At 45.1% G+C, this 12,707-nt stretch overlaps 1 long non-coding RNA gene across 2 annotated transcripts in view; it reads left to right on the plus strand.

Annotated features, from left to right (window-relative positions):
• Positions 1–12,707, plus strand: part of LOC128340636 (uncharacterized) — a 21,434-nt gene continuing 8,727 nt past the window's right edge. For both annotated transcript variants that reach the window (XR_008313851.1, XR_008313850.1), the window contains exons 1-2: positions 1–97; positions 3,072–3,247. This is a non-coding gene — a long non-coding RNA (uncharacterized LOC128340636). The remainder of the gene's footprint in view (positions 98–3,071; positions 3,248–12,707) is intronic.

A 12,707-nucleotide genomic window follows, 5' to 3' on the forward strand; every position in this document is an offset into this window, starting at 1 on the left:
CCAAAGTGCCCAGCAGCTGCTCAAGCGACCACCACAGGGTGGGAGGGAGGCCTGGTCGGTTCACCCCTCACCTTCCCTCGCCCCCCCCTAAAGGAAGGTAACTTTTCATGGGGTGGGACAGTGGGGCAGCAGCAGGGTGGGCATTTGGGGTGGTGGCAGGAGGGCCCCCCCATCCATTAGAGCCCCCCATTGGGTTAATGGGTTCAACAAACCCAGGCCTTGCCCAATCAGAGGCCACAAGCATAGCCTCAGACATGCCCCCCCCCAGCATCTGACGTCAGACACAGGGACGTTATTTTGGTGCCAAACAGGGCCATGCATTGGCAGCGTGGTCGGAGCCACTCTCCCTGCCTTAAAGGCAGGGAGAGCCGCCCCTGGTCTCGCTCCCAACACAGCAGGGCTGATCAATCTCCCTCCCAAACGGGGCCGTGCAGCCCCGTTTATGAGAGAGATCATCCCACACTGCACTGGCAGCATGGCCGGAACGGCTCTTCCTGCCTTTAAGGCAGGAAGAGTTGTTCCTGCACACTCTGCTCAAAGCAGCGTGGGCCGTTCTCCTTCCCAAATGGGGCCGTGTGGCCCCATTTGCAAGGGAGACTACACCCCTGCGTCTGACATCAGGCACAAGGACATGGCTAGCCGGGTGCGTCTGATGTTGGACACGGGGGGCAAGGCCAGGGTGCCGCGGTGGGGCAAGGCCAGAGTGCCACCTGCCTCCTCTCCTGCCCCCAGACCTTGGAGGCCATGGGCCAGGTCCCCAAGGTCTGGGGGTTAGAGTGCCTCTGGTCCTTCTAGCTCTGTATTGTCTGCCCTGACTGGCAGTGGTGCTCCAGGTTTTCAGGCAGGAGACTTTCTCAGCCCTACCTGGGCTTTTAGCTCACGTCTCCTCTGGAATGGAGGAATGTGTGTCCATATATTGGCCAGATTTACCCCAAAGTAAGCCCCGGCGAGCTATCAGAGAGCACTTTACACACAATTTGTGTTGTTCATTGCCTGTTAGAGTGTAGCCCGGTTTATATCCAGGATTTTTTAAAAACCACTTTTTGCATTGTTTTTTTGAGGCAACTTTGAACTCGCAGTAAGGCCTTACAGTAAACCTGCGGCAAAGCCTGCTGTGTGAAAAACATCCTGGAGATGCCAGGGGCTGGACCTGATACCTTTTGCATTCAAAGCAGATGCTCCACCACTGACTTATGACCACATTCTTGTTAGAAAGAATTTTGGTATAGACTGCCATTACAGATAATTTCCCTCTTTTTCTGCTGTTTCCCCTGTGTGGAAGTTTAGATTGTAATCACCTTGTGGGAGGGACCTGACCTCTTATATTTGTAAAACATACGCGGTGAAGACATAACTAAATAGTTTAACAAGAGGAAGACATGGGGTGCTTAAAGAACACAAAAAGGGAAAGATTTCGTCTTTCACGTGGTTGGTTGCTTTGTTGCCAGCAAATTATGTTAGTACCAGAAAGACTTTTTGAAACTGTAGGTCTTACATGAATATTCATAGCAATCAGAACGCAAATGTGTCATTGTGTTTCTACTGGAAACCTACATAAAGAATTAGATGCAACCAGCCAAGAAAAAGAAATAGTAACTCACATACTGTGCAAAGTTCTGTGCATGTTGTAATGGGTCATGTGCGCAGTTGTGCAATAGCTCAACTCTCTTTGCACAAACACAAAAATTGCACAAATAGTGGCCTGCATTGCACATCCCTGTACAATTTTTTGCATTTGCACAAAGAGTGCTGCTGTGCAACTCCCTGCATGTTCTGTTACAACCACATGAAACTTTGTGTGGTATGTGAGCCTGTATACGTTTTACACACCCAGTGTAAAATATTTTAAAGTATGAATATAAAATGCTGAATACCAACCTTTCATGAACAATTTACAGATCCATAAATATATGCAGAAGCTATGCAAATAGGAGGGAGGGAGGAAGGGGGAGGAGAGAGGGAGAGAGTTCTTGTTAACCAATAATTTGCTGTTGAAGGGAAAGGAGCGAGTGCAAGCAGGGGCGCGGGGCTTATCTCCAGAATGAGAAAGCTCTCTAATCCTGGAAATTAGTGCTAAAGTACAAAATCTGTTTCATTTTAAATGTCAATTTTATTATTAAAATAAAATCCCTCCCAAAGATGGGAACCACCATGGTGACTAGAGTATTGTGCTTATCTGTGAGAAACCCACATTTGTTCCCCCATTCAAACACGAACTGCAGTTCGAGCAACAGTTTGGCGTGGGGAGGGGAGCTTTAAGAAAGAGGAGAGCAGGTCCTTATGTGCTCTCCACCACCCTCTGCAGCTTCCTGCTGGGACAGTGCTTGGCCCAAGAACCCCCACATGGTGCCAGCAGCACATGGAGTCCATGCATGCGCAGGCGCCATTTGCATGATCAGTATGGTGTTGCTGACCACGCAAATGGCACCTGTGCATGTGTGGACTCCATGTGCTGCTGGTACCATGCGTGGGTACGTGGGCCAAGCGCCACCCCAGCAGGAAGCTGCATGGGGTGGAATTGAGAAGGAAAGGGCCTGCTCTCCTCTTTCTTAAAGCTCGCACTCCCTGCTTCCCTCCCCATGCTGAACTGGGGCTCAAACCACTTTTTGTGCACACCCCTATCCCATGATGTTTAACCAAGTAATTATGGGCAAATCACCATATCTACACTTTTAAATTACTTGGTTGCTGTTGTAATAAAATCCACATGGAAAATCCACCCTACAAAGGGTGCAGTAATAGTGACCAAGTGTCTGAAATGCGGATTGCCCTGCCAAATTCAACACATGACTGTGGGGTTCTATTTTGATTCCTCTTTGATGGGCCTCCTGTACTCAGCAGAGAGAGCACAATGGAATGTGAGAAGACATTCCGGGATAGTTCAGTATTAATTCATTCACACAAAACATTGCTTTTGGACCTAGCGCAGTGCCTTGTCTTCTTTTGTCTTCTTTCAAATGCTGAATCTGGTACATGCTCCAGGCATTTCTTGCTTCAATATGTTGATTTAGGCCAGCACTGCTTCCCTTTGGTTGATGGTTATGCTGCCATATGTCTCTTGGGTATTCCAGGTGCCCTCTCTCCTACCCCCATCTCTTTTATCACCACTCTCAGAAGAGAATTCACATTACATTAAAGCAGACCTTGTGAGGCAATGCTGAAGCAGTCCACTGAAATTATTAGAGCCACATGGAATCAAAAGTAAGCTGCTGTGGAGAACCAGGATGAAAACACAGAACCCTGTATGGTAATCTGATTTTTTTTATTTTTAAATCTGTTTGTTCAAGATCCCGGGGGCTAGAATTCTGCAATTCAAATGTAAAGGAGCAGAACAAAATGGCTATTTATTTCAAATGAAATATATGTAACATCTAAAAGCATGCATATGTGCACACAGTCAGTGGTGTTTAAAATACCAAAAAAAAAAAAAAAAGGAAATGAGTGTTTTTGCCTGGATTAAGCATGATAGCACACTAGTTTGCCAACTGTCAATGATTCCAGTTTGGCTAATTGATTGCCGTTTGCCAGATAATTATCTCCCAGGCTCTGTAAAAGAGAGAAAATCTCTGCACTAAAGAGGCGCCTGAGGTAGTTATGAGCCCCAGGAAGTCATTTCACTTCAATTCGTACTGGTTGGCTTTTATTATGGAAAAAGAATTGTAAAGCTTGATAAGATTATGCAGGAATGGGCAATGTGTATGGTTAATCTTGTTTTCTGGAGTAGTTTTCCTGCAAACCCTGCTTTTTATCACCCAGTTAATTTAATGTGTCATCATAGCATATGGGAAAAGTTATTGGACTGACGGGCGAAAAACAACGTATTTTATTAAGTGAACACAAAGGTTGTACCACCAAGCTAGGATGTATGAACTAGGGATGTGCCAACAGTTTCATTTCCTGTTTGACATGAAACTGGTTCAGTTCAATGGTTCTATATCGGACCAAACCCCACCCCCCAGTTTGGTTCGATATTGAGCCGAACAACACACACCCCCAGCCTGTTCGAGGGGTTCTAAGTTTTTCTTTCTTAATTAATTAATTTACTCACCCTCTCTGGGGGGCTTCTCCAAGCCTGAAGGGGGGAGTCTCTGGAGGTTCCCCCTCCCCCCATTGGCCTCCATTAATGCCCAAATCACCCAGTTCAGGTGGTCTTTGGCCCATTCCAGGCCTCACCCCCATGGTGGTGGCCATTTGGAGGCCACCGCACATGCCTAATGGGCTTCTGCATGGCCTGATCATGGCCCAGGCCACCCAGAGGCCCATTTGGCATGTGCAGCAACCTCCAAAATAGCCGCCACCATGGGAATGAGGCCTGGAACAGGCCAAAGACTGCCTGAACCAAGCAATTTGGGCATAAATGGAGGCCAACTCCATTTATGGAATCATAAACGGGACATAAATGGAGGAGATATATGTGTGTGTGTGTGTATATGTGTGTGTGTGTGTGTGTGTGTGTGTGTGTGTGTGTGTGTGTGTGTATATATATATATATATCTCCGTGAACACACACACCCTGACTGAACCAAACCGGGCAACCGGGTTTTGTGCACCCCCTAGTATGAACACCTCCCATTTCCTTTCTACAAGGGCTTTCTACACTATATTTCCTTGCCCCATTGTTTCCATAGCACAAGGGATGCTATGATGCTCTTTGTGAGTGTGCAATTTGTATCACGAAGAGCAGTACAGACAGGGGTGTAGCAAGGTTGGAGTGGGCCCAGAGACAAGATTTTAAAATGGGCCCACCTTCACTGAAGCTCAGCTCATGAAGTAAAGAAATCTTAAATGAGGCTGAATAGTGGTAACAAAAAGCATAGTGTGTGTGTGTGTGTGTGTGTGTGTGTGTGTGTGTGTGTGTATAACATCACCTATGTGCCACAAGAGAACATCATCCTAAATTATTTTTAAAAGGTTTTGTAAATTGTGGACAATGCAAGTCATTTAATGGTACTAGAGAAAGACATGCTGTTCTGGTAGCTCCAGGTCTTAACACTCACATCAGTTTCGGAGGATGAATACAACTGAACGAAGCCCGGGCACATGCGTGGCTGGGGGAGTCAGTCATGTGACTTGCCTCTGGGGAGCCCCCCCCCCAAGGCAGAGGGCCCCCAGACAACTGTCTCCCCTTGCCCTATTATAGTTACGCCCCTGAATACAGAAATTGCTTGTATTTGAGGTCACAACTACTAGCTGTAAGAGCTCCTTCTCACCTGGCAGGCTGGAGCCTTTTCTATCAGTTTTCTGCCCTGAGAAAGAGATACAACTAGTTTCTTGTTGATGTTCCTCTGAACTGGAATTTCTGGCTGGTAGGGACTCCAGCCTGCCACTTCCAGAGGCAGGAGGGAGCCCTCTCTGGGTCTCCTGAGTAAGCACCTCAGCTTCCAGGTTCATATGGCATACTAAGGTAGTTAAATAAGTAGATGCACTGGTGTGGAATGAGATCCATTTTACAACTTGAAATAGAGGGCAAGAGACCTTTCTGGCCAATCCCTGCAGCCCTTCATCATTACCAGATTTTCACAAAACCTGGTTGGGCCAACCAGACTCACTATTGTAAAATGTAGAAGGAGGTTAATGCATTTTGCTGCTGGGGCTGAGTGGGAGAGACTCTAGGTCACAAGACAATGCTGTATGCCTAGGAATAACTGGGCTCTGGTCACTCAGGAGGGTGCTCCACAGGATCTTCCAGGGAAAGGAAACAAAAGAAAAGCAAAAATGCCCTGGTGGAAAAAACTAATCTCCATGTGAACTGGCAAAACATGAGATGCCTTTTAGGGAAGTGTAAATCGATTCAAATTCAAATCTGAGTGGTTCAAATTATTTGAATTGGAAACGAATCACCCCTTAAAAAGCAATTTGATACAAATTTGAGTTAAATTTGATTTGAATTTGATTTGAGAGCTGTCCGGCACCTTCTTCCAACCAGTCAGGCCCCCTGATTGGTTTACAGTTGGTGGTTTACAGTTTTAAAAGATGCCAAAACAGGCCAGAACTGATTTGAATTCAATTCAAATTCGAATCAAAGTTTTGAGCCAGATTCAGAATTGATTCAAATTTGGCACAAATCAAAAAGTTCATTCCTTACACATCTCTAATGCCTTTTGGACAGTGGGAGCAGCAATGCTAGCAGCTTGCTCCTGTCCCCAAAAACCTTCAATATCCACACTGAACATCTGGTAGCAAGAGTGGGTCTTTATCGCTTCCAAGTAGCCCATGAGTGTGATACTAGGTGAGTCCATTGTTCTGCAGATGCGGATAGTCTTAGGCAAAAGGTGGTGACAATGGCCAGGCTGTGGGTGCTCTCTAAATATTTCCCTTTAAAGAAAAGGCTGAATAGGTGCTTTCCTGGAGGAGGCAACTGGCGAGGGAAAGGATAAAGGTAAAGTATGCTGCCGAGTCGGTTTTGACTCCTGGCGACCACAGAGCCCTGTGGTTTTCTTTGGTAGAATACAGGAGGGGTTTACCATTGCCATCTCCTGCACAGTATGAGATGATGCCTTTCAGCATCTTCCTATATCGCTGCTGCCCAATATAGGTGTTCCCCATAGTCTGGGAAATTTACCAGCGACCGGCAACCTCTGCATTGATAATCAAGTCATTTCCCCGCTGCACCATTAGGTGACTTGTGGAGAGGGAAAGAGGTCACCCATTTTCAGTGTGACTGACTTGATTGAGTCTATAAGTCTTATCGGTGGAAGGGAGTATGTCTTTGGTTTCTTGGCTTATCTGGATACTTGCTCGTTAAGAGGAGGAGACTACATTCTAATCTCAGTGTTAGTTTATTTGTTTGGCATGTTTCTATGACACCCGATATACAAATCTCCAGGTGGTTTACAACATAAAACACAACAATAATTAAAACAGTAAACCATGTTCTGAAGTGGGTTTTTTTCTTATTTGGGAACTTGCTGTGCATGCTCAGGGGCAATGACTATCAGAGCAGTATGTCCAGATCCCTTGCAATCATGCTAATTCCCTGGGGGCCCTTAGAAAACCTCACCAGAATGACCCACCTCCTTGACCTCGAATTGGAGGAATGCAACCAAGCGGGAGCTGACTCCTCAGTAGACAGCCAAGGGTTGATCTGGGGTGCACTAGAGTGCCATCAGGATAGGCAGGCATGGCAACAACGTAAGTTGGATAAAAACACTTGTTTCTTAGCGAAACAGTGTCAAGCACACAGCAAGCTTTTTAGCATCTTTGATGTGTTTTCCTTTAAGGCAAGCCATGTTATGTGCGATGTGGTCATGGTGCTGAAACGTACAGTGTTTTATAGCACAGTGGTTCATGTAATCTCATATATAGGTAGCTCTGGGGCTGAATTTATTTACACATTTCCAATGCAAATGTGGCCCTGTTTTTTAGCTGACTGATGAATTCCATGCTTTGAATATAGAAACTTCCCACCGTAGATGGCTTGGAGCCCTTTCACGCTTCACTGTAAAGAAGCGGCAACTATCTACCTCTGAGGAAAATCTCTGAACTGTGCCTAAAGAAACAAATGTTGTAGAGAGTCACTATGGTGTAGCAATTGGAGTGTTGGACTAGGACCAGGGAGACTCAGGTTCAAATTCCAACTCAGCCCTAAAGCTTATTTTATGTATTTATTTTTTAAAACAATTGCTATGCCGCCATTCTTTATAAATGAATTCATGGCAGCTTAGGAGAGCTGGTCTTGTGATAGCAAGCATGAATTGTCCCCTTTGCTAAGCAGGGTCTGCCCTGGTTTGCATTTGAATGGGATGCTACATGTGAGCACTGTAAAATATCCCCCGTTAAGAGATGGGGCTGCTCTAGGAAGAGCACCTGCATGTTTGCATGCGAAGGTTCCAGGTTCGCTCCCTGGCATCTCCAAGAGGGGGCTGAGAGAGACTATTGCCTGCAACCTTGGAGAAGCTGCTGCCAGCCTGTGTTGACAATGCTGAGCTAGTTGGACCAATGGTCTGACTCAGTATAAGGCAGCTTCCTTTGTTCCTATGTTCCGACAACAAAATTCATTTTAAAAACACAGTAAAACACACCACTTTAATTTCCAGCACTTGCTTACTTCATGCCCTTGGGCCAGTCATTCTTTCTCAACCTAAGCTACCTCATAGTAGCTTAAATGCCAGTGCCAAGCGCCTTTGTGGGAGGCCCCTGGGGTGCAGGACAGCAGCCATTTTTTTTAAACTATAATGTAGTGCCTTCACCCTTGTCATTGCATCACTGGATCCAACAGTGAGGGCAATGTATTATAGATTAAGGAAGATAATGGCCACCATTATGATTGCCGAAAAGTGTTCCAAGCTACCACTGCTGTCACAGTAAACACACACCTTTTGGGATGGAGCCACCTAATGGCACGGGGGGAAATGACTTGACCAGCAAGCCAAAGGTTGCCAGTTCACAATGGTAAACCCCTCCTGTATTCTACCAGGGCTCTGTGGTAGCCAGGAGTCTACACCAACACAACAGCACTTTACTTATCTCGATGGTGGCATCAGCAAGAACACAACAACAAATATTTATATAGCGCTTTAAAAAAAAATCCAAAGAGGTTTATAATGAGAAATAATAAATAAGTAAGATGGCTCCCGGTCCCCAACGGGCTCACATTCTAAAAAGAAGCATAAGATAGACACCAGCAACAGTCACCGGAGGTAATGTGCTGGGGGTGGTAGGGCCAGTTACTCTCCCCCTGCTAAATAAAGAGAATCACCACATTTAAAAGGTGCCTCTTTACTGAGTCAGCAGGGGTCAGCAGGGTTAGAGTGATTCTTGGTGACTGCACCGGCAGTTGCCGTCTTCTTTCACCAGGATCTCAAGGTCGGCTGTAGGCCATTTAATGAGCATGGCCCCTCAGCCAGTGCATGTTGGCTGACCCCTGACACTGGTCTGGTTCACATTGTTGTGAAGATAAAATGTTGGTGGAGGGAGCAGGCAAGGCCATGTATGTTGCCCTAAGTCCCTTAGAGAAAAGTCAGAATGAAGATGGCTGACACACCATGCAAAGGTAAGTCAGCCAAGTAACACTGCATGCATGCAAGTCATGCAAACAACGTTATGCAAGAATAAGCCCATTTAAAATACTGGGCTTACTCTTGTATAACAGTGTTTGTACAATTTTTATGCTTGCACAATTTGCACAGTTGTGCAACTTTCATGTTATTTGCCAGTTCTCTTAGATAAGGTGCTGAACATCTTATCTGGAAATTTCGTAGAAGGCCTCTCAATGATTCAGTGGCATAACCTCAGAAAGGGCCTGTGTGCAAGAACTGTATATGGGGGCTATCTGCCTTTTGGCGGGGAGGCGGCGCTGTCAGGACCTGAGGTTGGGAGTGGGAAATTAGTGATTACATATACGGATAAAGAACATGTTTGTGACCATTTGATTCATTTTGAAATTTTTATTTACTTAGCATCTGCGCCTCTAGTTTGTCGCCTGTCACCGCACCCCCCCTGCTGTTGCCATTTTGTCACCTGCCCATTGCCGCCTCCTTCTTCCCCCGCCCATCTGTTTCCACCTTGTTCTTCCCTCTGCCGCCTCCTTCTTCCCCCATCTGCCCGTTGCTGCCTCCTTCTTCCCCTTTCCCTGTCCCCGCCCGCTGCTGCCTCCTTCCACCCACCATCACCACAGTTTCACCACCACCACCGCTGGCCAGCTGGCCGGCTGCTGCCACTGCCGCCATTTCCCCCCTCGCACCTGTCCTGTGGCTAGCCTATCCAGCAGCCCTATGAACTCATGTGATAGCTGCCATGCATGGGATTAGCCACAGGTATGCCTTAGAGAATTAAATATATAGATTATGCTGCCACCACCAAATTAAATCCTAATTTGGGTCTCTATCACTAACTTTGGTATTGCGCTCAAGTGGTAACGTGGGGAAAAGTAAATAGAGACAGTTGAAACAGTTTTAAAGTTCAAAACCAAAGAAGATAACTTTATTCTTGTACAATAGCCTCATTGGTTTCTTATTCACTACAGTGTAGGATCAAATGCAAATGGTTTCTGAGACAGCCTTAGAACTGGCATGTCTGTACACCACCTCTTATTTTTGAAACTTGTATTCAAACTCAGGTAATTATATAAGATGGTGTCAGTACATTAACAAAGACTGTACTTCCAAGTTACTTCGGTGACTGTTTAGAAATAACAAGCTTCTTTAGACTTTCAACACCTTTACTGGGATACAACCTCCCTGGCTGTACATCCTGTGTAATCAACCATACACTCCCAGCATTTAGGAGCGCTTTTTTTCAGCTTTGGCTGATACGTCAGCTACGTCCATTTCTAGAGGCAAATGATCTTAAAACAGTGGTGCATATGCTGGTAACCTCCAGGCTTGACTACTTTAATGTGCTCTACATGGGGCTGTGTTTGTACATAGTCGAACTACATGAAGGGCCCACAGAACACGAGTTTTGAAAGAACTGCACTGGCTGCCAATATGTTTCCAAGTGAAATACAAAGTGCTGGTTCTTACCTATAAAGCCCTTAATGGCTTGAGTCCAGACTATTTAAGTTAATGCCTCTTTTGTCATAAACCCTGCCATCTGTTACGATCTTCTGGAGAGGTTTGGTTACAGATGCCACCAGCTCATTTGGTGGCGACCCATGACTGGGCTTTCTCTGTAGCTGCCCCAGGGCTTTGGAATATGCTCCCTACTGAAATAAGAGCATCTCCTTCTCAGTTTATTTTCAGGAAGAACCACAAGACTCCAGGCTTTTAATTAGAATTAATTTTAATAATTTTAAAACCTTGTTTTAATATCTATTTTATTCTTTTTTATGTCATGTATTTTAATTTGTAACTTTTAAATATTTTAAATTTTGTACACTGCCTAGAGATATACAGATCAAGCAATACAAAAATATGATAGATAGATAGATAGATAGATAGATAGATAGATAGATAGATTGATTGATTGATTGATTGATTGATTTACATTTGATAGTCCAGCTTGCTCTACAGAGGTCTTGCCTGGTGTGTGTACAACCTAGCTACCAACCTCCCAATTCCACCCTCAGTCCTGCTCTAGAGACTCTAACCAGAGATCCTCTCTCTAGCCCTAGCCATTCCTATCTGAACCTCCAACCTCAGTTAACTCCAACTGAATTTTAGAGCCACCTATTCACTCCTTTCCAAAGCCCCTCCCTTAGGAATTCTCTCCAGATAAGACTCCTAAGTTTAAATTCCTCTTGGTTGACAGTGTTTACTAGCCAATCACCACAGGCATCTATGATGCTGCTGCTGAATATTTTGTGGGGGGATTTTTCTCCATTACCAGGAAAGCAAGGTTTGAAAATGCCCACCCTGCTGCCTTTGCTGCCTGCTCACGCACTTGTCTCATCCGCCCGCACACCTCCCTGCCACTGCCATCTGCTACCTCGCCCTGCCTGCAAGTGATGTGTGTACTGAGCAAGGTACTGAGATTGTAGCAGCAGTCCCTACCCCCAATCGACAGGCATTCACTTTGAAGGTCTTCATTGATCCTACACAACACAGCTGATCCTTCATACACAAGTAGGATTTATGGAAGGGTCTTCAAATGGAATGCACATAGGCTGGGACTGGATATCATACCACTACGAACCTGCTCCCTCCTGTGTGCATTCACTGAATATCTCAAAGGGACATGAGTAACTATGGCTTCCATACTGCGCAAGGGAACATGGGCAGCTTGAGCCAATTCATGGCAGTGCTCCATTGTAAGGGCCCGGTGCACGAAGCGGCAGCATGTGACTCCCATGATTTCCAATGGGCATTGCACTGCTCATCTGTACTTATGGAGCCCTTACAACAGAGCGCTGCTGCCCAGCAGCACAGCCCCATTGGCAGTCCTTTCAATTGCACAGGGGCACAGGTGGTGCTCAAGCTGCCTGTGTTCCCTTGCACAGTATGTAGGTATGAAGCATTTAAGAACGTCTTTTTGGGTTTCCAAAGTGCAGTGATTGTTTTCATTGTTTTCCTCCACTTCTCAGACAAGCCCAATAAAAAAAACCTTATAGGATACATTTTGACAAAGTAAAGAACCTCCAGGGTATGCTTCCCAATCATTTCATATCAACTCCATATACAGAAACCAGCTTTGAAAGTAGCTCCTTAGTTTCTCTAAGGTATAGGTAGACCAAACGGAATTCACGACCTCGTTCGCTTTGAAAAGAAAGGGACAATTTTGTCCATGTGATTATTATTGAAAACCCAGGAAGAAAAGCATTCTCATCTGCCACTTTTTTACTTTTCCTGAAGCAATTGGGGTTGTTTCCACACTACCTGTTTTCTCCAGAATTGACATGGTTTGGTCATTCATTTTTTCTTACACAGAATTTAGACAATGACATTGTCAAATTACTGTATTTCAATGTTTGCCATGTTTCTTACTGTCTTTTTTCAGAACTGATTTGTGGTGATTTTATTTGTTGTCTTAAACCACATTGGCAATGCCAGCTTGTCCAGTGTGTACTGGCAAAAGACCTTTAATGTCCACTATTTCTTTCATTTTCCTCCTTGATATTTTCTTTTAAAGCACCTTCTGCCTCTGTAATCTGTGGTTTTCTGTTCATTTCTGTGCACTCAGTGGTATTTCTTAATTTGTGCAGAAATCAGAAATTCATCAGGTCCTGTTCCCTGAGCTGATTACTTCTTTGCAACCACAGCAATCATTAATTAATGTTTTAATTGTATAATGTTGTAATTTATTGTCGCCGTTGCAAAACTGCACCGATT

This window comes from Hemicordylus capensis, chromosome 1 (genome assembly GCF_027244095.1).
Source record: "Hemicordylus capensis ecotype Gifberg chromosome 1, rHemCap1.1.pri, whole genome shotgun sequence".
Lineage (NCBI taxonomy): Eukaryota > Metazoa > Chordata > Lepidosauria > Squamata > Cordylidae > Hemicordylus > Hemicordylus capensis.